Source organism: Schistocerca gregaria, chromosome 1 (genome assembly GCF_023897955.1).
Source record: "Schistocerca gregaria isolate iqSchGreg1 chromosome 1, iqSchGreg1.2, whole genome shotgun sequence".
Taxonomy (NCBI): Eukaryota; Metazoa; Arthropoda; class Insecta; order Orthoptera; family Acrididae; genus Schistocerca; species Schistocerca gregaria.
This window is the reverse complement of record NC_064920.1, coordinates 687596627-687619877: the sequence shown is the minus strand read 5'-3', so window position 1 is coordinate 687619877 and position 23251 is coordinate 687596627. Positions and strand designations below refer to the sequence as shown.

The following is a 23251-nucleotide window of genomic DNA, read 5'->3' as shown; positions in this document are numbered from 1 at the left end:
AAGAGCCAAAAAAAAAAAAAAAAAAAAAAATGTGTATCTTGATGTGAACAGCCGTCTGAAGATGAATCCGTCGGTTCGAAATCGGTTACGGCGCTATTCACATAAATAAACAGCATTATCAATAGTGGTTGGCTGCTGTCTTCAACTCCGAAAGAAACTTCAACTCTTTGGAGATAGCTGGCCGCTGTGGCGGAGCGCTTCTAGGCGCTCCAGTCTGGAACCGCGATGCTTCTACGGTCGCAGGCTCGGGCATGGATGTATGTGATGTTCTTAGGTTAGTTAGGTTTAAGTAGTTCTAAGTTCTAGGGGACTGATGACCGAAGATGTTAAGTCGCATAGTGCTTAGAGCCAATTGAACCTTGGGGATTTACACTGCAGCTAGGTAAGCAACGCGTCGTTACTGTCTGGGAACCACTCCTGCTCACTCATAGGTGCACATGTCAGCGTAACTGTGGGGAACGTCTGTTCTATCTGCAGTCGCACACAACGGATTACACCTGCCCGTACGCTTAACGCAGTCTGGGCAGAAGGTCTGCAGTGGCCACACAGCAGACGGCACTGCGCGGCGGATGGGTGCTGCAGGCGACCTGCCACACAGCCCAGCTTAACAATGGACCCCTTAAGACACCAGGGTGCGATTCACTAGTTGACTACAAGGTTAAGATAAACAAACAACTTTTTATAGTCACTGAAATTGGAGATATCGTAGGCAATAAAAATTTCAAGAAAAAAGTAGGTTCCTGGAGGCGCTGGGTATCGGTCCCAGTACCTCTCACATGCTAAGCGAGCGCTCTACCATCTGAGCTACGCCCCCAGACGGTGGACCCACGATCTCACTTTCTGTCTCACAGTTGGGCAACTGCACACGTCGGTGCTCCGGGCAGTAACCACACCCAACAGGTTTCGCCAGAGGCGGCCAGGTAACCGGTTGGCTGGCCGGAACCAACAGTATAATGCAAAGGTGGACTGGCTGCCACACTGGGGGCGTAGCTCAGATGGTAGAGCGCTCGCTTAGCATGTGAGAGGTACCGGGATCGATACCCGGCGCCTCCAGCTTGGTTTTATTTTCCCTTTTCATCACGGAGATGGTTCTAATGACTGTAATCACTATGGGACTTAACGTCTGAGGTCATCAGTCCCCTAGACTTAGAATTATTTAAACCTGACTAACCTAAGGACATCACACACATCCATGCCCGAGGCAGGATTCGAACCTGCGACTGTAGCAGCAGTTCGGTTCAGGACTGAAGCGCCTAGAACCGCTCGGCCACAGCGGCCGGCCATCACGGAGACTATTTATCTAAGAGTAAGTGATAGTTTAGTATAAAAATTATTTATTTCGGATGCTTAATAAAACAGAGAATATTTGGGTAGCAACTCAAACCAGTAGCGTTATAACCATTGGTGTTGGTAATGCCGTTGTAGCATCCAGCAAGTTTCGAAAAATGCATAATTTTGTTTACACAAGCGTGCAGTCTCAATGTTTAGACGAAAGTAATAATATACATCTCGAGAAATCTTGAGATGGTCTCTCGTTTTAAAGGTATGAGTGGACATTATCATTCATTAATGAACTCTTAGCAACAGACGATAAAAGAGCGTTCGCACAGAAAAGTCTTGTTTGTTTCGATTAGGCCTTTACATTTGGACACAGAGTATCTTTCAGAATTCAGCTGTAGAATTTTTATTTTTTTCTACAGCTGTTTGTTTCACATTTAATTGGAACAAGCCTTTCCAAAAGAATCTGCACCGAGTAACGTTAAACAGAGTTTAATGCTGTTTCAATCTGTTATTCTTTTTTATTTTTGTTTTTGTGGTAAGATCCTGTGGGACCAAACTGCTGAGGTCATCGGTCCCTAAGTTTCCACACTATTTAATCTTACTTGAACTAATTTACGCTAAGGGCAACACACACACCAATGCCCGAGGGAGGACTCGAACCTCCGACGGTGGAGCTGTGCGAACCGTGACAAGGCGCCCGAGACCGCGCGGCTACAGCGTGCGGCTAGTGTGTAATTGTTTTTAAGGGAAGTATGTCGATATAAATCTATACTATTGCTAATGAGATACTGTGCCACTCACACACACCGCAGAGCGACTGACACTAACACGCAATACGTCTTCTGTGCCGCCCCATTAATAGAGCAGCAGTAAACTACGAAGTACTCAAAGCCACATATGGTTCTTCGGATGACAGAATGAGCCTTAAAGATTTTCTATAAATTAATTCAATTGAATAATCGCTTGTCATGATCATAAAACATTACGTATGGTGCAGCCGTGGATAATTCCTATGAAACTTTTTCTTTGCGACATACACTGTGTCGATGTGTGGAATCGCTGTCTTGAAAAACGGAGATTGCGGTTAGTCTCTCCTTGGGCGTGAATGTGCAGTTACTGCGTGTGTTCTCTTAAAAAAGTAGAAGGTATTTCTCAAATTGCACTGGATTCAGGCTTTCGGTGTGGAACAGTGGCTGAATGTTTGATTTGAAAAAAATACGTCACTATGATGCTCTGGTGGCTGAGATGCCTGTGCATTTAAATTTAGTGGGTCAGGAATTTTCTTGTAAATCGTTCATGTTATTACGCTCTATCGTACATACGAAAGAAGGACCACGTAATGAACTAAATTAATTGACTAACTTCGAGAAAATCGTGAACGTACACTGTTTTGATTAAATGTTAATCTGCAGATCTTCCAGTAACTGCCCGAGAGTAGTGGCTTCACAAGTCAAAGGAAGAGTAGATCATTCACATAACCATAATTTCTCTGTAAAGTGTAATCCAGCCGGAGGTTCGCTCCTCCGTCGGGAATGGGCGTGTGTGTTGTCCTTAGCGTAGGTTAGTTTAAGTCAGTTTAAAGTAGTTTGTAAGTCTAGGGACCGATGACCTCAGCGGTTTGGTCCCTTAGGAATTCACACAAATTCTGTACAGTGTAAAAGTTTTCTTTCTCTTGTTGTGTTTGCCTGACATAAATTTTTGTTGTATTTCTGATTTTCAGGTTATATCTAAGGATTTCTAAATAAATGCAATGTAAGTTTTGCCATATATCTGTTTCGGTTTGATTCATTATGTTGCATCTTCAGTAAGTTGAAGCATGTAGACATTTTTATTTTTAAGCGTCACTTTCATCACGGATTCTACGACATTTTTCTGTTGGTTTGCAAGCAGTTCTAGATATACCATTTTCGGCTCAGTTTATGTTTTATTAATTAGTTTCTGGATATTTGGTTCCTCATACTCCTTGAAAGACGACATTATTTGCGCCAAGATTGTATATTTACATATAACAGAACCTATGCACATCACTGTCGGCTAATTTCGACTATACATGGCGTATAAATATACACATAAAAAGCTTGGTGTGTTGAACTGGACGGCAATCTGGTAAAAGAGGTAACCTCTCCCCAGAAATACGTAGTTTCCTCCCTGTGAAGTATCGAAATGTTTGAGGACCGTTGGGTGAACGTTGCTTCGGAATGTGTTTGGTTATCCGAATTAACTACGCAAAATATTAGTCATCTGAGTAAAGTGAATGCATAGTCCCTACCTGTGCAACGTTTACTATGTTGAGAATGACGGCAACAAGTGAAAACATTTTTATCGATTGTGTGGGAAGTCTCAGGATAAAATGCCCTGATTATTGTTTCGACCACAGCTTTAATTGCTACCTCGAAAAATTAAAGTTAAGTAATTAATTATATGTAAACGTTCTTCATGACAATTCTCAGCCGCACGACGACACGCTGACGTTTACCGCGACTTGATTGAAATAAAAATGTGGGCAATTTTTTTCTGGAAGCAATCATCACGAGTGATGAGACTTGATGTTAAAAGTACGATGCTGCCACAGAACGACAAAGTGCAGAGGGGGTCTCTGATGATTCGCCAAGACCAAAGAAGCTGCCAAAAGGAGTTTTCTGACATTTTCTCATAGTTCCACATATACCAACGTTCTGTGAATTGTACTGAAGTCAAAGGAGAACATGTAAAGCCCTTGAAGTATCCAAACCATACACTTAACTTTTTCTGTTTTTTGTTGACCCAGAATCGAGACTTTTTGATTGACGGGGTACGTCTCACTATTACATAGCCTGGTTTTGACTGGACGTCATATGACTTTTTACATGGAAATATAGTATTAAGAGTGGCTTTATTACCGAAATTGGCCAGAAACGGTTTAAAAAAGCATACTGCTCCACTTAAATACACAGTTTCAGCGGAAGTAGTCTCGACTTTCATCATATAATATTGCTTAAAGCGTGCTTGCGCCTTGCAGTTCTGCGGAGGCACCTGCTATCAGCGATATAACAATTTGTCAGCCTCAGCATAGAAAATGTACACAGATGTTTCCACCTCATTGTTTGCCAAATAATCATCTTACTTTCTAAGCTCTAGGAGCAACTGTGTTAACAGACAATATGATTCAGGTCCCTTAGAGCATTTATACACTGAAGAGCCAGAGAAACTAGTACACCTGCCTAATATCGTGTAGGGTCGACGCGGGTACACAGAAGTGCCACAACACTACGTGACATGGACTCGACTAATGTCTGAAGTAGTGCTGGAGCGAACTAACACCATGAATCCTGCAGGGCTGTCCATAAATCCGTAAGAATAGGTGGGGGATGGAGATCTCTCCTGGCTCAATAATGTTCATGTGTGGGGAGTTTGGTGGCCAGCGGAAGTATCCAAACTCGGAAAAATGTTCCCGGAGCCACTCTGTAGCAATTCTGGACGTGAAGAGTGTCGCATTGTCCTGCTGGTATTTCCGAAGTCCGCCGGAATGCACACTGGACATGAATGGATGCAGGTTACCAGACAGGACCCTTAAGTACGTGTCACCTGTCACAGTCATATCTAGACGTATCAGGGGTCTCATACCACTCCAACTGCACAGTCCCCACACCATCACAGAGTCTACACCGGCTTGACATGCTGACATGCAGGGTCCATGGATTCATGAGGTTGTCTACGTACCCATACACGTCCATCCGATAGATACAGTTTGAAATGAGACTAGTCCGACCAGGCAAGATGATTCCACTCATCAAGAGTCTAATGTCGGTGTTAATGGGCCCAGGCAAAGCGTATAGCTTTGTGTCGTGCAGTCATCAAGTGTACACGAGTGGGTCTTCAGCTCCGAAATTCCATACAAATGATATTTCGTTGAATGGTTCGCACGCTGACACTTGTTGATGGCCCAGCATTGAAATCTGCAGCAATTTGCGAAGAGCTGCACTTCTGTCACGTTGAAGGATTCATTCCAGTCCTCATTGATCCCGTTCTTGCAGGATTTTTTTTTTCGGCCGCCACGACGTCGGAGATTTAATGGTTTAGCGGATTCCTAATATTCACGGTACACTCGTGAAATGGTCCTAAGGGAAAATTCACACTACTTCGCAGATGCTGTGTCCCATCTCTCGTGTGCCGACTATAGCAACACGTTGAAGCGCACTTAAATCTTGATAACGTGCCTTTGTAGCAGCAGTAACCGATCTAACAACTGCGTCAGACACTTACTGTCTTATACAGACGTTGCCGACCGCAGTGGCGTATTCTGCGTGTTTACATATCTTTGTATTTGAATACGCATGCCTATACCAGTTTCTTTGGAGCCTCTGTGTATATGTGGAGACTCCGGAGAGAGGTAGGAGGATACGGGGCGCACAGTAGAGACGGGAGACGTGCCGACGACACGGAGGCGAGGCGCGGGATTGGCGAGGCGTTTGCTGTGCCTGCGAGCGGAGCCGACCTGTGTGTGTTGTGGTGGCGAACAATCACAGCCTCTGGGCGTGGGCGGGGGCGGCGGCGGGGGCGGGGCCGTGGGGCTTGTAGCAACGTGACTCGCAGCCGGCAGCCGCTGGGATCCCGGCACGGCAGCACACAGCACACAGAACACAACGCTGAGGAAGCGCCAGCTGCCGCCACTACACGCCCTGCACCGCCACACAGTAACATCCAACACCGCAAAGGAACGTCTGCCCGCCCAACACCGCGTTTTCGTTGCCATAAACTAGTACAGGTTGTACAAAATAGCACTGTCCCAGAAAATACACTACTGGCCATTAAAATTGCTACACCAAGAGGTAATGCAGATGATAAACGGTTTTCATTGGACAAATATGTTGGACTAGAACTGACATGTGATTACATTTTCACGCAGTTTGGGTGCATAGATCCTGAGAAATCAGTACCCAGACCAACCACCTCTGGCCGTAATAACGACCATGAAACGCCTGAGCATTGAGTCAAACAGAGCTTGGATGGCGTGTACAGGTACAGCTGCCCATGCAGCTTCAAAACGATACCACAGTTCATTAAGTGTAGTGATTGGTGTATTGTGACGAGCCAGTTGCTCGGCCACCATTGACCAGACGTTTTCAATTGGTGAGAGATCTGGAGAATGTGCTGGCCAGGGCAGCTGTCGAACATTTTCTGTATCCAGAAAATCCCGTACAGGACCTGCAACACGCGGTCGTGCATTATCCTGCTGAAATGTAGGGTTTCGCAGGGACCGCATGAAGGGTAGAGCGACGGGTCGTAACCCATCTGAAATGTAACGTCCAGTGTTCAAAGTGCCGTCATTGCGAACAAGGGGTGACCGAGACGTGTAACCAATGGCACCCCATACCATCACGCCGGGTGATACGCCAGTATGGCGATGACGAATACACGCTTCCAATGTGCGTTCACCGCGATGTCGCCAAACACGGATGCGACCATCGTGATGCTGTAAACAGAACCTGGATTCGTCCGAAAAAAAAATGACGTTTTAACATTCGTGCTCCCAGGTTTGTCGTGGAGTACACTATCACAGGCGCTCCTACCTGTGATGGAGCACGTCATCTTCGTGGTGTAACAATTTTAATGGCCAGCACTGTACAATCAGTCTGAATCTGTATTGACCCTTGCTAGTTAACATTACAGAAGATACACGAATGCATGGTTTCGGGGAGATAGGTACTGTTAAAATTCTCTCGAATTTCCTGCCGGTTCAGAAATCAACGACCTTGCGTCCGAATGTTCGTCTGCCACTGTCAAGTGATGAAAGTTTTTCGATTACTGCTACCGTCCTTGTACTGCCGGGCTGTCTTCTGTGATTCACTGGTGCTCGCTTCAGCGCGCCGTACAAGGTAACCTTCCTGCCGAAGGAACTGAGCCACTTCCGGAAACAATTCAAGGAAAACGGCTACGGCAACTGCCAGTTTTCGCAAGTCATCTTTCGCCGTAAAGAGGCTCAGTAACGCGAAAGATTAGCCGGCTCCTAAAGAAGCGTAACATCGATTCGATCTTCATGACTCCGATAAAAATTCGACAACTCATGAAGTTTGGGTATGACGATGTATGCTTTAGAACGTCAGGGGTATATAAAATACCGTGTGGGCGTGGACAGCTTTAGGTCTGACAGACTGTTCGTGCTATTGAACCGGGCTGTGTAGAACACGATAGATGTTTTCGCCTTGGGTACCCTGAGAAATCGGCGGTATAGGAGCATGCTCTGGAAAACGGAGATTGTGTTGCATTTGACGAGATATGTTATCACACGAATTACTATTCTCTCGGATAGTGTAATTAGAAAAACGCTAGAGATAACAATTAGTGGAAACACGCTCGATATAGGTGGCGGACGACAGCTAAGCACAGCTATCGATTCGGTCATCGGCAGGTCGAAGCGGTCGCGGCGGGCGCGCAACGAAAACATTGCCTCATATGACGATGGAGCGAGCACTAGGTCCACGAAGACCTTTGGTGGGTACATTTTCAATTAAATACTCGTTTCCCATTGGCTATGGACGGAGCCAAGCGTTCACGAAGTGCAGAGGACAAGCCTACTATTGTGATGTCACACGTTCGTTGCTGGGCCCGTTTATATCGATGGCCCCGGACGAGCACCAGCGACGTCACAGAAGGCAGTACGGCTACACAAGAACGGCAGCAGCAACCAAAAGACAGTCGCCTCTTGACAACGGTCGAGGAGTGCTCGGCCGAAAGCTCGTGGATTTTAAACCGCTTGACGCGGCTAGAAGCTCGAGAGAATTTTATCACCACAGAAGATACTGGAAACGGCCACCTTTGACGTCGATGCAGCAATGTGCACGATTTATAAAACTGAGACAAACGATTGGTAGTTCTGTCTGAGAAGCAGCAGCAATATCGTTAGTGTTCTGCTGTAGCGCTTCCAGAGTGGGAGGGTTGTTTGAGTACGCCTGACACTCCCTTTGACCCACAGGTACAAATCACAGAGGGACCAGGTGATCGAGATGGCCAGGACACTGCACTGCCTATGCTGATTCTTCTCTCCCCGTGCACTAGTGACAACGTTGTCAAGGCGGTGTGTGCTGTTGCTCCGTCTTGCTGAAAACATCCACGCAGCCACCCATCTTCCATTAGCTGATCTACATATGGATTAAACAATTTCCGGACATACCAGTTAGCATGAACAGTATGGTGAAAGATGCGGTCGCCAGGCATTGTGTACCAAACATCGACCTTTATTTTATATATGCCTCTTCCTGATAGGTACTTTCTGGTGCATGGTGGCGTATGGTCTGTGTTTTCAAATACTTTGACACGCTGAAGCAGATCTTATAACCCTGCCGGCCATTGCTACCTGAGCAGTTAGGTGATAATGTTACTCCTGCGAAAGAAATATGAAAGTGACCGTGATTGTGTACTGATGGTTAAGGTACAAGTGTAAGTTCCGTTATCCAAAAGATTACGTCTTGACAGGGGGCAGTATTGAAGTTTCGGATTCAAACCAATCTTATGGCTGTTTTAAAGTAAATTGTAATTTACTTAAAAGGTAACGGTCGCCAGCTAATTAGGCAAGGTGTTACCAAGTGATAGTACCGTTTATTAGGAAAATTAAATACTGTATGTGACATTACTTGGTACACAAATTTGTCTTGCAGATAGGACAAAAAAGAATACCACCATATAACAAATATTAAGCACATGTGAAACGTTGGGTCCGTGAATCTGTTATAGTCTGAACAGTTGTAGCCAGTTAATCTTTAAATAACAAAAAACAATTATCATGATAGAAGCACTTCGTAAGAACCTTCACTATGACAATGATTCTAATACTGACCTACATTTAGCATGGGGATCCAGAAACTATTCTATCAGTTGACTGAGATCAGGACAGAACACTTCTGGTGAGACACAATATGAAAACACTTTTAAACACAAATAAACGAATAATAACCACTTCTATTAACCTATGAAGCAGGCATTCATTTCAGTTGGTCCTTAAAGTGCAATTGCCAGTAACCACTTTTGATGATCACTGTTTTAGTCAGTTACTTTTAACACAAGAGATTTTAGTAAGAATGACTTTTAAGTCAACTAATTTGATCTTTTCTTTGGATCTACGCTGCTGCAAAACTATAACTGTTCACCTTTGAAATTTTACATGGAGCATTCCAAAACTGAACGCTTAAGGAATTGACTTCTCCACAAAAGTTAATGAACACAATTGAAACAAGAATTATGTTGCAGTTCAATCAAATAGGGAATTCGGATACATCGCATCGGTAGGAAAAGGACACCGTCTGGGTAATTGACTGAAGAGTGATTCAATGTTCTCGAAGATATAAGGAAAATATCTGGTCCATGCAAACAATTACAATGATAAACATTTACTTGAGTTGTAGGTGGTGGCTCTTAATGTATAAAGCTCTGACAATTGGGTTCTTGGCGCCAGGTTATTGCGATTCAAAGCCAACCAGTATATGATTAATTAGCCAGTACTCTTCCACATCAGAGGCATCATTACTCAATCTCGCTGCTTTTCTTGTCTCCTTCGAAATACGAGATGTGGATAGTTTGTACCCTAGCCAGCGACTGATTGTGCCCCAAAGACTCCTTCCGTTATTAAACGATTACCACCTTTCCAATTCCCGCAATGCGGATTTCGTTGTGGAAAGGCTTGCTTCCAGGTTTTACATTAGTTAAAACCAACGTTCACTATGAATGAACCAGTTCTACAAATACTGTTTCAACATTTCAGTATTTTTACGGAACACGGTTTTTAAAATTATATGCATACGTTATTTACAGCGATATAAATTAATAGGGAAAATATTCAAACATTTACATAAAGGTTGAATCAAAGAACGTGGTGACAGATGCCACATTTAGCAGATAAGTAGATAAGTAGATAAAGAAGTTACATGAGATAGCTATAGTCTATTATCGGAAGAAATAAAAAAAAACTGAGGATCCAAAAGTCCTGATTCCATTTCACGCAGAAACCGAAAGCTGGACTCAACACGTGAAGGTTCGTCTCCACAATTTAATTCAGGAACAACAGCACGCGAGAGATGAGCATGCATAAACTGATTGGTGTTTCGAAGTCACGGTGACCAACATTTTCAGTGATGGGCAGCTCTTGTGTTTATTAACAAGTGTCAGTTCCACGTGAGTCTTATAAAAATTTTTGGATCAGTATTTTTTTGGGAAACCCAAATGTTACGCTAAATACAGTCAGTTGTGACGGAAGATTCGAATGTTTCGTAATCTGAATCCTAGGGACCTGAAAACGGCTTCTCAGTCTCAAGAGAAGAGAGAGATCGTTGATGTATGATGTTAAATTCTGCTGTGAATGTTTCACATTACTTATGAATGGCCCAGGTAGCCAAAGAAGAATGGAACTTTATTTACGCAACTTAAAGCAGCTTGAGAATAACCCAATTAAAAATCGTCTAAATCTGATATGAGAATGACAGAATACACAATAACAGTTTCTTGGAATGTACAAGCCATTTTTTTATGCCATTTATGGTCACTGAGTAAAGTATACTGGTCAGTCCTACTCGGTGATTTGAACACAGTACGCGACGCAGTGGGCTCCGACTGACTGGCCTAAAGCCCAGAGCGTCCTGTGAACTCGTCGAATGGAACTCTGACTGAGGGACTGTTTGCGTGGTTGGCATTGAGCCCCAATTACGACCTGTTGGAGAGTGACTGACCAGCGTCCTACAAAGCCACCGAGCGGAAAAACACCGGAAGAGTGTGGTGATGGCATATGAATCTCGGAAACGAGATACTACCGACGATAGCAGCATTGCAGATAGCGAACGTAGCACCACTTGGTACTGTGGGTGCCAATGAGGTGTGATCTCCCGCGGATTGCCTGCTAGCGTACAGGAAGGGCGGCAACCCGCGGTACAGCGCTATTTGGTTGGTGGCTGGGCCACAGGCGACAGCCAAAATACATCATCCCACTGTACCTCGACTGAGTGAATTGATTTGAGTTTATAGGGTTTATTAGCACCCATACGGCACTTGCTATCGCACAGGTATGATTAAATAATGTTTGCTATGAGAGATGTACATACAATACATGTGCTGTCCTATTTAAACCTCTTACAAAAGGAAAGTGTAAAACAAGTGAAAGTGTACAAAAGACTTCTGTGCGCGCAGCTCGCTTCCGCACCATAGACTTTTGGTGGAAGCGCCGAGATAAAACCATAAAAAGTTTTCGTATCAATACATAATTTACCAATTAGTCTCTGAAATGAAGTGGTCTCACAGAGTACTGCCTTCCAAAGATGCCTGCACATAATCTGTAGAGGTTTGGACTGTCGCTGGTTGCTGCGTGCCCGATAGTCCAGCTACATAATCGCTTTGCACCATTTTTCATTTCCTTTTCGATGCTGCCGCATCTCTCGCATTCCCTCAGCACTGGACTTTTTATGATTTTTGGACGCTTTCCTGTGTCTAGCGTTTTCTATAATTCCGACTGTATCTCGAGTCATATGAGACAATGTAATTCATGATGTTGTTTTCAATTCAATACCGTTTTTCACTTTCGGCGAATATTTTTGTTGCCTCACTTTGGGTCCTAGTAGAGCTCCGCGAGTGCTTCACAATAACACCCGAATCGATGTCATAAACGTATTTCCACGCTACACCAGTTTATAACCTTACACAATGGTAATTCGTAACATTCGCGCATATGCCCCTACACTGGTACGATGATGTCACACCCAAAACAGCAACCGCGCGACAAACACGTACAGGCATGGCTTATCCGTTGCGGGCTCAGCTATTGTTCATGCATTATTAGTCTCGTAATTATTAATGACTCAAATGTAAGAGTACTTTATAACAAGGAATTTTGGGCAACGAGCGAATAAACTTCTTCACCACCACCATCATCATCATCATCATCATCATCATTTAAGACTGATTATGCCTTTCAGCGTTCAGTCTGGAGCATAGCCCCCCTTATAAAATTCCTCCATGATCCCCTATTCAGTGCTAACATTGGTGCCTCTTCTGATGTTAAACCTATTACTTCAAAATCATTCTTAACCGAAGCCAGGTACCTTCTCCTTGGTCTGCCCCGACTCCTCCTACACTCTACTGCTGAACTCATGAGTCTCTTGGGTAACCTTGCTTCTCCCATGCGTGTAACATGACCCCACCATCTAAGCCTGTTCGCCCTGACTGCTACATCTATAGAGTTCATTCCCAGTTTTTCTTTGATTTCCTCATTGTGGACACCCTCCTGCCATTGTTCCCATCTACTAGTACCTGCAATCATCCTAGCTACTTTCATATCCGTAACCTCAACCTTGTTGATAAGGTAACCTGAATCCATCCAGCTTTCGCTCCCATACAACTAAGTTGGTCGAAAGATTGAACGGTGCACAGATAACTTAGTCTTGGTACTGACTTCCTTCTTGCAGAAGAGAGTAGATCGTAGCTCAGCGCTCACTGTATTAGCTTTGCTACACCTTGCTTCCAGTTCTTTCACTATGTTGCCGTCCTGTGAGAATATGCATCCTAAGTACTTGAAACCGTCCACCTGTTCTAACTTTGTTCCTTCTATTTGGCACTCAATCCGTTTATATTTCTTTCCCACTGACATTACTTTCGTTTTGGAGATGCTAATCCTCATACCATAGTCCTTACATTTCTGATCTAGCTGTGAAATATTACTTTGCAAACTTTCAATCGAATCTGCCATCACAACTAAGTCATACGCATATGCAAGACTGCTTATTTTGTGTTCACATATCTTAATCTCACCCAGCCAGACTATTGTTTTCAACATATGATCCATAAATAATATCAACAATAGTGGAGACAGGCTGCAGCCTTGTCTTACCCCTGAAACTACTCTGAACCATGAACTCAATTTACCGTCAACTCTAACTGCTGCCTGACTATCCATGTAAAGAACTTTAATTGCTTGCAAAAGTTTGCCTCCTATTCCATAATCTCGTAGAACAGACAATAACTTCCTCCTAAGAACCCGGGCATATGCCTTTTCTAGATCTATAAAGCATAGATACAATTCCCTGTTCCATTCATAACACTTCTCCATTATTTGCCGTAAGGTAAAGATCTGGTCCTGACAACCTCTAAGAGGCCTAAACCCACACTGATTTTCATCGAATTGGTCCTCAACTAATACTCGCACTTTCCTTTCAACAATACCTGAGAATATTTTACCCACAACGCTGATTAAAGAGATACCCCTGTAGTTGTTACAATATTTTCTGTTTTCATGTCTAAAGATTGGTGTGATTACTGCTTTTGTCCAGTCTGATGGAACCTGTCCCGACTCCCTGGCCAATTCAATTATCCTGTGTAGCTATTTAAGACCTGACATTCCACTGCATTTTATGAGTTCCGACTTAATTTCATCCACCCCAGCTGCTTTATTGCACTGCAATCTATTGACCATTTTCTCCACTTCCTCAAATGTGACCCTATTTCCATCATCATTCCTATCCCATTCTACCTCGAAATCTGAAACTTTACTGATCGTATTTTCACCTACATGGAGCAACTCTTCAAAATATCCCCTCCATCTGTCCAAGGCATCCACAGGATTCACCAGCAGTTTTCCTGACCTGTCCAAAATACTTGTCATTTCCTTCTTACCTCCCTAAACGTGTTCACGTCAAAAGAAATTCTGACAGACGTGGTTGGCACATCATTGAGAGAGTGTATTAATCCACTGGTATGAGACACAATAAAATATTTTTCTAGTTGTACCTAACTGTTTGTACATTGAGGAGCAGCGCCTGTTAAGTCGGTTAAGAACTGCAGGAGGAAGCAAACGTTTACAAGTAGCCAGTCATTGTACAATTAGTGTCTTTTACTTGGATCTGACTGAGTCTCTTGTGTTACACGAGTAAAAACTAGGCGACATCTACGAGGAAGTGTGCTAGGTGAAACAGGTGGAACCGTAAACATCAACTCATGCACAAAGCTTTATAGCCGCGCTGTGAGAGTCCATAACACGCACAAAACTGGAAAAACTTCGCACATTCAGATTATTATTCGCTGAAGTAGACGATAAGTCACTAAGCAGACAAATGTTTTGTTTTCCTGAATACAGAACACAATCAGTCAAGATGTGGCGCACTGTTGTCGGCACATCTCAAACACCAGAAACCGGAGCATCTGCTCCCTGGAGGAGATGACAGTATCTGATCGGGCGTTGCCCGTTTCTTACTTTTGTTAGCACCACTTTTATCCGTTTGAGTGTACGGGATCATAGTTGTGATTGCTGAGCGGTGGGTTTCAACTGGGTAGATTGTTGATTCGTTACTCCAGCATTCTCCCACCGGCACGCAAGCATTCTTTTAACGCGTCACGTAAAATCATGTAGTGGAAATGCTCTCTGAATTACCACACACTCCTCATAAACGTTCCTGACCGTATTGTCTCCGTTCTCGTTCCAGTGGAAATGGACAGAGTAACTTGGGTACTTGTTGTTAGGTCATTCATATTTATTTTCTCGGATTCACAGACGACCACATTAAGTAAACCCAATAGTACATATCAGGAGCGTATTTCACCGGAAAACGAAGTTGAATTCCTGTCTGGTAACGTGTAAGATTGTGTTACAAGATTTTATTCACGAGCCTTATGTGAGCGAAAGACTTTGCAAGTGTTTGCTCTGAAAAGGCTATTAATTATCCCCTTTGTTTTTTCACTCTCTTTGCTCCGTTCCGGTATCTAAAAAGCAAGTTGTAGTGTTACCATTTCTTTGCTTGTGGAGCAACAAATTAGCATAATTTCCCTGTTTATCACTAAGTCATCGCCTGCGTTTCAGGAAATTACGGGTGGACTTAGGACTGATAGAGAAGACATGAATCAGGCATCGCTTATCGTGGAACCAGTATGCATTCTCCTACGCCAACACATATTTCAAAATTAAGGAAACTAAATTATTGTGACCCTGCTCGGATGCACCTCTCCGTCACTGATACCACTGATGAGGAGCCAGCCACTATCTTACCCAGAACGGCTAGCAGCCTGGGGTACTTGCAACAAGTTATCGCAACTGCCGTCGAGAGCCAGGTTTCCGAGTCCATGAACCACAAAGGGAAAGAAATAATTTTCACCTGACTCAGGTAAGTCAGGAATACACTTTTTGATAGAAAGTATCTGGACACCTGGCTGAAAATGACTTACAAGTTAATGGCGCCCTCCATCGGTAATACTGGAATTCAGTATGGTGTTGGCCTACCCTTAGCCTTAATGACAGCTTCCACTCTCGCAGGCATATGTTCAATCAGGTGCTGGAAGGTTTGTTCGGGAATGGCAGCCCATTCTTCACGGAGTTGTGCACTGAGGAGAGATATCAATGTCGGTCGGTGAGATCTGGCACGAAGTCGGCGTTCCAAAACATCACAAAGTTGTTCTATAGGATTAAGGTCAGAACTCTGTGCAGGCCAATCCATTACAGGGATGTTATTGTCGTGTAACCACTCCTCCACAGTCCGTGCATTATGAACAGGAGCAAGATCTTCTTGAAAGATGCAGTCGCCATCGCTGAATTGCTCTTCAGCAAAGGGAAGCGAGAAGGTGCTTAAAACATTAATGCAGACCTTTGCTGTGATAGTGCCACATAAATAACAAGGGGTGCTAACCCCTCCATGAAACGATCGCACCATAACACCACCGTCTCTGAATTTTACTGTTGGCAGATGACGTTCACCGGGCAGTCGCCATTCCCACACCCTGCCATCGGATCACCACATTGTGTAGCGTGATTCGTCACTCCACTCACCTCCCACCTGTCATAAGTACCTGCAGTGGATCTTGATGCAGTTTGGAATTTCTGTGTGATTATCTGGATAGATATCTGCCTACTACACGTTACGACCCTCTTCAACTGTCGGCGGTCTCTGTCAGTCAATAGACGAGGTCGGCCTGTACACTTTTGTGCTGTACGTGGCTCTTTACGTTTCCACTTCATTATCACATCGGAAACAGTGGATCTAGGGATGTTTAGGAGTGTGGAAATCTCGCGTACAGACGTATGACAAAAGGGACACGTAATCACCTGACCACGTTCGAAGTCCGTGAGTTCCACGGAGCGCCCCATTCTGCTCTCACGATGTCTAATGAGTACTGGGGTTGCTGATATGGAGTACCTGGCAGTAGGTGGCAGCACGATGCACCTAACATGAAAAACGTATGTTTCTGGGGGTGTCCGGATACTTTTGATCAGGTAGTGTACCTTCCGTCCTACAGATGAAGTTGGACCTCCGCTGATGACATGCTCTCAGCGTCGTTGTTAGAGCCCTACTGCACTGGGACGCCACTGCAGGTCCTCTGGCAGAGTTCCGGTCTGCCAGTACGAGACGCCAGTGGATACGCCAAAGAAATTTCTTCAGTTTACGCTCAGTATCAAAATGGGAGCAGAAGAGCTAGTAATTATGCTTTGTGAGCGATTCCGAAATGAAAAGAGAGTGCAGAAAAACAGTAAATCTGGGTACATTCCTTCGTTGCTGATTGTGGTATGGACGTGTTACTTCACACTGTACAATGATTTAAGAAACTAGTATGATACATTTTTTAGTTATGTGAGAAAGTCAGTATGTTAAATCGACGGGCTATTGGAGATCTGCCAAGATGAACTGAAGAAAAAGGACACTGTTTTAATGAAAGCTTTGTAGCAAGAAGAAACGGTTTTTGTTACATTAATGTCTTATCAGTAGGTAATTGTTTGTTGTTTGCAGTGATTTTTTTACAATGCAGTTAACGGTAACGAATAGACGTAAGCAATTTTTCAGTTTTATATGTCAAAAGCACTTCATTATAAACTCAAGTTTTATACTACAAATATTTTTACGCAAGAAGTAGGAGACAGGCCTCATTTGTTTACATGTCTTAGTTCTTAATATAGTTCTCCCACATCTCCTGTACTGGGCCCATTAGCAACACTCGCTGCAGCAGGAGACGAAGTTATATCGGTCTGGTAGTAGGTTTTGAGAAAAACTTTTGCATCCCAGACTGTAATGTGCTTTATCTGTAATGTGAAGTTCCTATAACTGGATTGGAACACCAAGAACAGGTTATGAGGAAACTGTCAATTGTCTTGATAGTGCGTTTTTATAAGAATTTTGAATGTTACTGTTAAGTCTTGGGGCATACTGTTCTAACTGAGCTCCATTTACGTCGGCCGTTATTCTAATTTTTGGTAGAAATGTTCTTTTCTTCGGGAATAGTATGAGGTGGGTTCAGAAAAGACAGTAAAAACGTTTTGTCTTTGCCCTCTTCTTTTCGCCACTCGCATAATTCTCTTCGCTGTACACTCGCATTAAGCAACATAATTAACGAGTCATCGCTGTCTTCTCTCTGCATTTTTTTAAATTTTTTCATATCGCAGCTGCACCAGGTAAGGGAGTTTTTTCGTCTTTGTGCGCATCTCCTCTTATGTTGTCAAAGGTCTGGAGAATCGACACAGGACTGAAAAATATTTATTCACTTTTCCTTATGGATGCACCTGATCCTGACTACGGATTTCCCGCAATGCAGTTCACGACTAAAAGGAAAGAGGCACCGAGATTCTTCCTCTTTTTAACGAATAACGAACTCGTTAGATATTAAAGCTGAGGAGGAAGAGCTCTCCTTTCGATCGGAGACAGACTTGCAAACTGTTAAACATGATCCCCTGAAGTTTCAAAATTTTTACGTTCACTAGAGCGAAGTAAAATAAAATGTTTTTGAAACTCCCAGCTCCATTTTGTCTTCTAAAAATTTCGAGAATTGGTTTTCAATACTTTTTTTCAGTTTGTGGTTTGAATAGTACTGAGATGAATTGCCTCAAACTGCTGATCTCATCTGAATCTGGCAGATAAGAGATTCCATGGGTAAGCAATCCACAGCGCACACTTGGATTTCGAAGAAAACTACGTGCGAGTGAGTGCCAGCTCGTGCGTGGTGAGACTGCTGACATGCTGGTGTGAGAGAGTCCGTAAGCCACTGTGCTTTCGACTGGTAGTGCTGTCAGGGCAGGCCTGCAGGGCAGCAGCTCTGCCGCCAGACTCCGGTGTGAGACGTTGGAGGCTCCACCCAGTCCCATGCGGAGTGTCTGCCAGCTATGCCAGCAGAGTTCCCGCGCCGCCGCACTGTGGTGGGGCCCCAGTGCTCCGCTGACTATCTTGAACTATTCAACACCATTGTCGTCACTGAAAGACGTGAAAATGCACATTAGGTGCCAATTAATTTTTAGCAATCAGAAAGAGCGACGAAAGCGATTTCATTGTTGGTGTTTAGTATTGTTGTCAGCCAGTTTATTTATCTCCGTGTGGTTAACTCCTAAGATTCCTTTAAACAAGTTTTCCAGACGATTAATAGAGATACTGGCCAGCGTTCCTGATAGATAGTTGCCCATAAATAAAGCATTTGACTGCCAGTATATTTTACTGTGAAATTTGTATAGTAGAAGTCTTACACTGATTCTCAATTTAAAAAATTCGATGAATTATTTAGTTAGCGTTTACTTTCCCACGCCTTATCAAGTATTTCTTAATAATACCACTTGTTTGTTTCTGAGGAATATTCATAAATGGATTAAAGAAATCAAGCGAAGCTGAAGTGGCTGCTTTTGGTATAGTAACTTCTCCGATCATGTTAAAAGACACCAAAACGGCCTCCTCTAATCACTAATGTTTCCGACATCCATGAGATTACATAAACTTCTTAACTCACGAATTCAGTTTTCTTCAAGTGTGTTGCAAATGAGTATCAGAAGTTAAAAATGTTATGTAAAGCCTCGCAACTCCAAGTTTTTTACAGACTCATTTGCATTTTATAGTATCGATTGCTCCAAACTTTGGTATTATGAAAAGCCTGTCAATTAGATAGAAGAAAATATCACGGTTGAGACTGTTCTTGAATTACCTTTTTTTTGAATCACCACTCTTCTCACTGGTTTGGTGTGGCCGCCACCAATTCCCCTCTTGTGGCAACCTCTTTCTCTCAGAGTAACATTTGCACCCTATGATCTCAGTCATTTGTCGGATATATTCCAGTCTCTATCGCTATTACTGCAATTTATAACAGAACTCAGCAAGCCTTTCTCCTCTCTCATTGTCACTACGAAACCCATATTCATCTGCAACACTGCCCCCTGTTCCTTCCTCTTCTATCTCGTTCCAATCCCTCATGACAATTAGATTATCATCTCCCTTTACATACTAAATATCCACATACACTTTCTCTACATGTTCATATTCTGCTTGTGACATCGACATATAACTTACACGTAAACTATTGTTCCTGGCGATAGTATACTGTCGATTCTGATGAGAACAGCCCTATCACTGAACTGTTCAGTGTAACTGCCTCTCTGCCCCCACCTCCAAATTCACAGCGTATTCTGCTCCTGTGACACCACTTTTCTGCTGCTGTTGACTTACAAAGTCCCGTAAGAACTCGGGGAATATGTGTGCATTCTTACAGAAGGAGGAGGTCATGGGCGGTGTTTCCAGAACTATATACTTATATGGATATGGTGTGCGGATGCACACATATTCCCCGAACTCTTACGGGACTTAGTAAGAATGTCTCCCACGAGTAATGTGTGTGTTGGGGTGGGGCTCTATTAATGTAGTGTGTGGACATACAAGGTGAGAATGTGGGCCTCGCGGGAGGCGTGTGCGAAATAGTCCGTGCAGTCGCGCTGTCCTCTGCCCCCTCGGTGGTTCATATGGATAGAGCGTCTGCCATGTAAGCAGGAGGTCCCGGGTTTGAGTCCCGGTCGGGCCCACATTTCCGCCTGTCCCCGTTCGGACATGTCCGGAAGAACAGACACCATATCCATATAAGTATATAACCTGGAAGTCGTTGTATGAACCTCCAACATACACTTCAGTGCGATTTGCAGAGTAGTCATGTAGATGCATCAGATGCTTATAATTTAAGTGCAGCTAGTCACGGCGTCCATTGTGGGCTATAATTATCGTAGGACAGCGAAACGTGGTAGATATGCTAATGCGTTAACGAAGAACTGATTTATGCTGGAAAAAATAGTTTTAGTTTTGGCCACCAGGTTCAAACCTTTCACTTTACAACATCTCGTCAACGTCTCCGGTGCTCATGTAGAACAAATTGTGTAAGCGGCGGTTAACAATACAATCAACATTTAAACTTTTCTCACTCGTTCGACCTTTTCTACCCACGTCCATTTCCTGATCCACTGCATACGTAAATGTTTCAGTACCCCTGTCTTGGATTCACAGCGCTAGATTTGGACTTGGCCAAAAATGAAACTATTTTTTCCCGATGTAAATTTGTTCCTCATTAAAGCATTAGAATATTGTGGTGTCGCCGCCAAAAACCACACTTGCTAGGTGGTAGCCTTTAAATCGGACCCGCGTGTCGCCACTATCAGTGATTGCAGACCGAGCGCCGCCACACGGCAGGTCTAGAGAGACTTCCTAGCGCTCGCCCCAGTTGTACAGCCGACTTTGCTGGCGATGGTTCGCTGACTACTGCGCTCTCATTTGTCGAGACGATAGTTGACATGGCCTTCCGCTGCGTTATTTGCTGCGGCCTAGCAAGGCGCCATGATCAGTTACCATTGATATTGTGAATCATGTACTGTCACGGGCGGCGTGCATCATTAATGGATTAAAGGTGAGTGTTCCACGGGCTGCGTCCGTTTTTCTCAATTCTAATTCCCTTGTCATGTTCCAGACCTCACGCCAGCCTGCGTGAGCTAAAACGCGTGCATTTCGGCCTCCTTTAGTGGCACGGTGTTGGCTCTCCTACCAACCACAACAAATATCTACCAAATTTCGTCGTGATACGATAATTACGGCCCACATAGGACATCTGTGAGTAGCTGTACTAGTTATAACGACCCGGCAGAAGTGGGGCCAGAGATGTGCGGCTGGAGAAGCCCCCGGTAACTGTGGGTGAGTGCCGGAGTCCACGGCCGTGGCGCCCGCTTTGTGGCAGCAGAAGAAGGCTGGTATTGGCGGCACGGCGCGGCGCTGCGCGCTGCCACAAAGAAAGCGCTGCGGTGTGCCGCGGGCGCCAGATAAGTCCTTTGTCTGATCTCCAAGCTCGGCAACGGGCGCCGCGCAGGATCAAACGGCGCGCTGCCGCGGCACGCCCGCGCTGTTTGTATGCAGTCGGCCACGCCTGCCCCACATTCTCTTCTTCTAAAGGCAGATGAACGCACGCTACTTCCGCGGTTTAGTTTAACGTTCTCTCTAATTTACCGATAGAGCGATATTCCGTAATCTTCAGACTTACGAGGGACGTTCAGTAAGTACTGCAACACACTTTTTTTCTGAAAGCAGGTTGGTTTCATTCAGAATTCATTAGTCCATATTATTCACCAATCTTTTGGCAACAAAACTGTATTTTTCAGCATAATCTCCGTTAAATGCGACGGCCTTACGGCACCTGTACTGCGAGGGCCTGTATGCCCGCATGGTACCAGTCTATTGCTCGACGTCTTGCTGCATCAATAAACTCCCGACCATTCACCCTCTGCTTCCTGCGGAGTGCATCCTTCATTGGGCCAAACAGGTGGAAGGCGGAGATCCGTGCTGTAGGATGTATGCGGAAGAACAGTCCAGTGAAGTTTTGTGAGCTCCTCTCGGTTGCGCAGAGTTGTGTAAGGCCTTGCGTTGTCATACAGAAGGAGAGGTTCGTTTGCATTTCTGTGGCGACCAACACGCTGATGTCATTTCTTCAGTTTTCTGAGAGCAGCACAGTACACTTGCGACTTGATCATTGCACCATGGGGGAGGGGGGTGGGGGAGGACATTTGACAATAACCCCTTCAGAGTCCCAGAAGACCTTCGAACCCGTCAGGGTAGCCGAGAGCGCTAACGCGCTGGTTCCTGGATTCGGGTGGGCGCACCAGCACCGGATCGAACCCGCCCGGCGGATTCACGACGAGGGCCAGTGTACCGGTCACCCTGGATGTGGTTTTGTAAGTAGGCTGTTTAGATTTTTACAGTGGTAACGCCACGTAGCGCTCTGTATGAAAATCACTGGCTGTGTTGTGTGCAGTCTGTGGCTGGGTGGGGTTGTTGTAATATTCGCTATTGTAGTGATGGGCTGTTGGCTGTTAACAGCTCGTAGCGTTGCGCAGTTGGAGGTGAGCTGTCAGCAGTGGTGGATGTGGGGTAGTGAGATGGCGGATTTTTGAGAGCGGATGATCTGGACATGTGTCCATCAGAAACAGTACATTTGTAAGAATGGATGTCATGAACTGCTATATATATTATGACTTTTGAACACTATTAAGGTAAATACATTGTTTGTTCTCTATCAAAATCTTTCAAAGGTAAATACGTTGTTTGTTCTCTATCAAAATGCCTATCAGTAGTTAGTGCCTTCAGTAGTTTGAATATTTTATTTAGCTGGCAGTAGTGGCGCTCGCTGTATTGCAGTAGTTCGAGTAACAAAGTTTTTTGTGAGGTAAGTGATTTGTGAAAGGTATAGGTTAATGTTAGTCAGGGCCATTCTTTTGTATGGTTTTATTGAAAGTCATATTATGTTGCGCTAAAAATATTGTGTGTCAGTTTAAGCACAGTCATGTATAATTTTTCTTAGGGGACGTTTCAGTTTTTAGGCGGTTTTCCAAATCCCGCTTTGTGAATACCGGGCTGGTCCCCATGTTGCGCCTCAGTTACACGACTTGCAGGCATCTGAACACTTTCGCACTATTCCATCGATTACACTCGACGCAGATAGTTGGGGTACACTGATTCCGTCCGGGGGGGGGGGGGGGGTAGTTAGTACGGGGTGGCGGCAGGAAGGGCCTCTGGCCACCACTTAACCATTAACATACCAAAACCGATTAACGATGCCTGACCCTGCATAACCGTGGGACAAGACTCAAGCGATAGATAGATACACAGAATAGTCCCAGAAGACCTTCGCCATGACTTTATTGGCTGAGGGTGCGCACCTGCACTTTTTCTTCGGCAAAGGTAGAGTAGTGCTACTACGTGGATTGCCA

The 23251-nt window shown here is 44.4% G+C and overlaps 1 non-coding gene across 1 annotated transcript; it reads left to right on the top strand.

Annotated features, from left to right (window-relative positions):
- The first annotated feature begins 980 nt into the window (after nt 1–980).
- Trnaa-agc (transfer RNA alanine (anticodon AGC)) lies at nt 981–1053 on the top strand. The gene has a single exon. It is a non-coding gene; the product is annotated as a tRNA-Ala (tRNA).
- Nucleotides 1054–23251: the final 22198 nt, after the last annotated feature.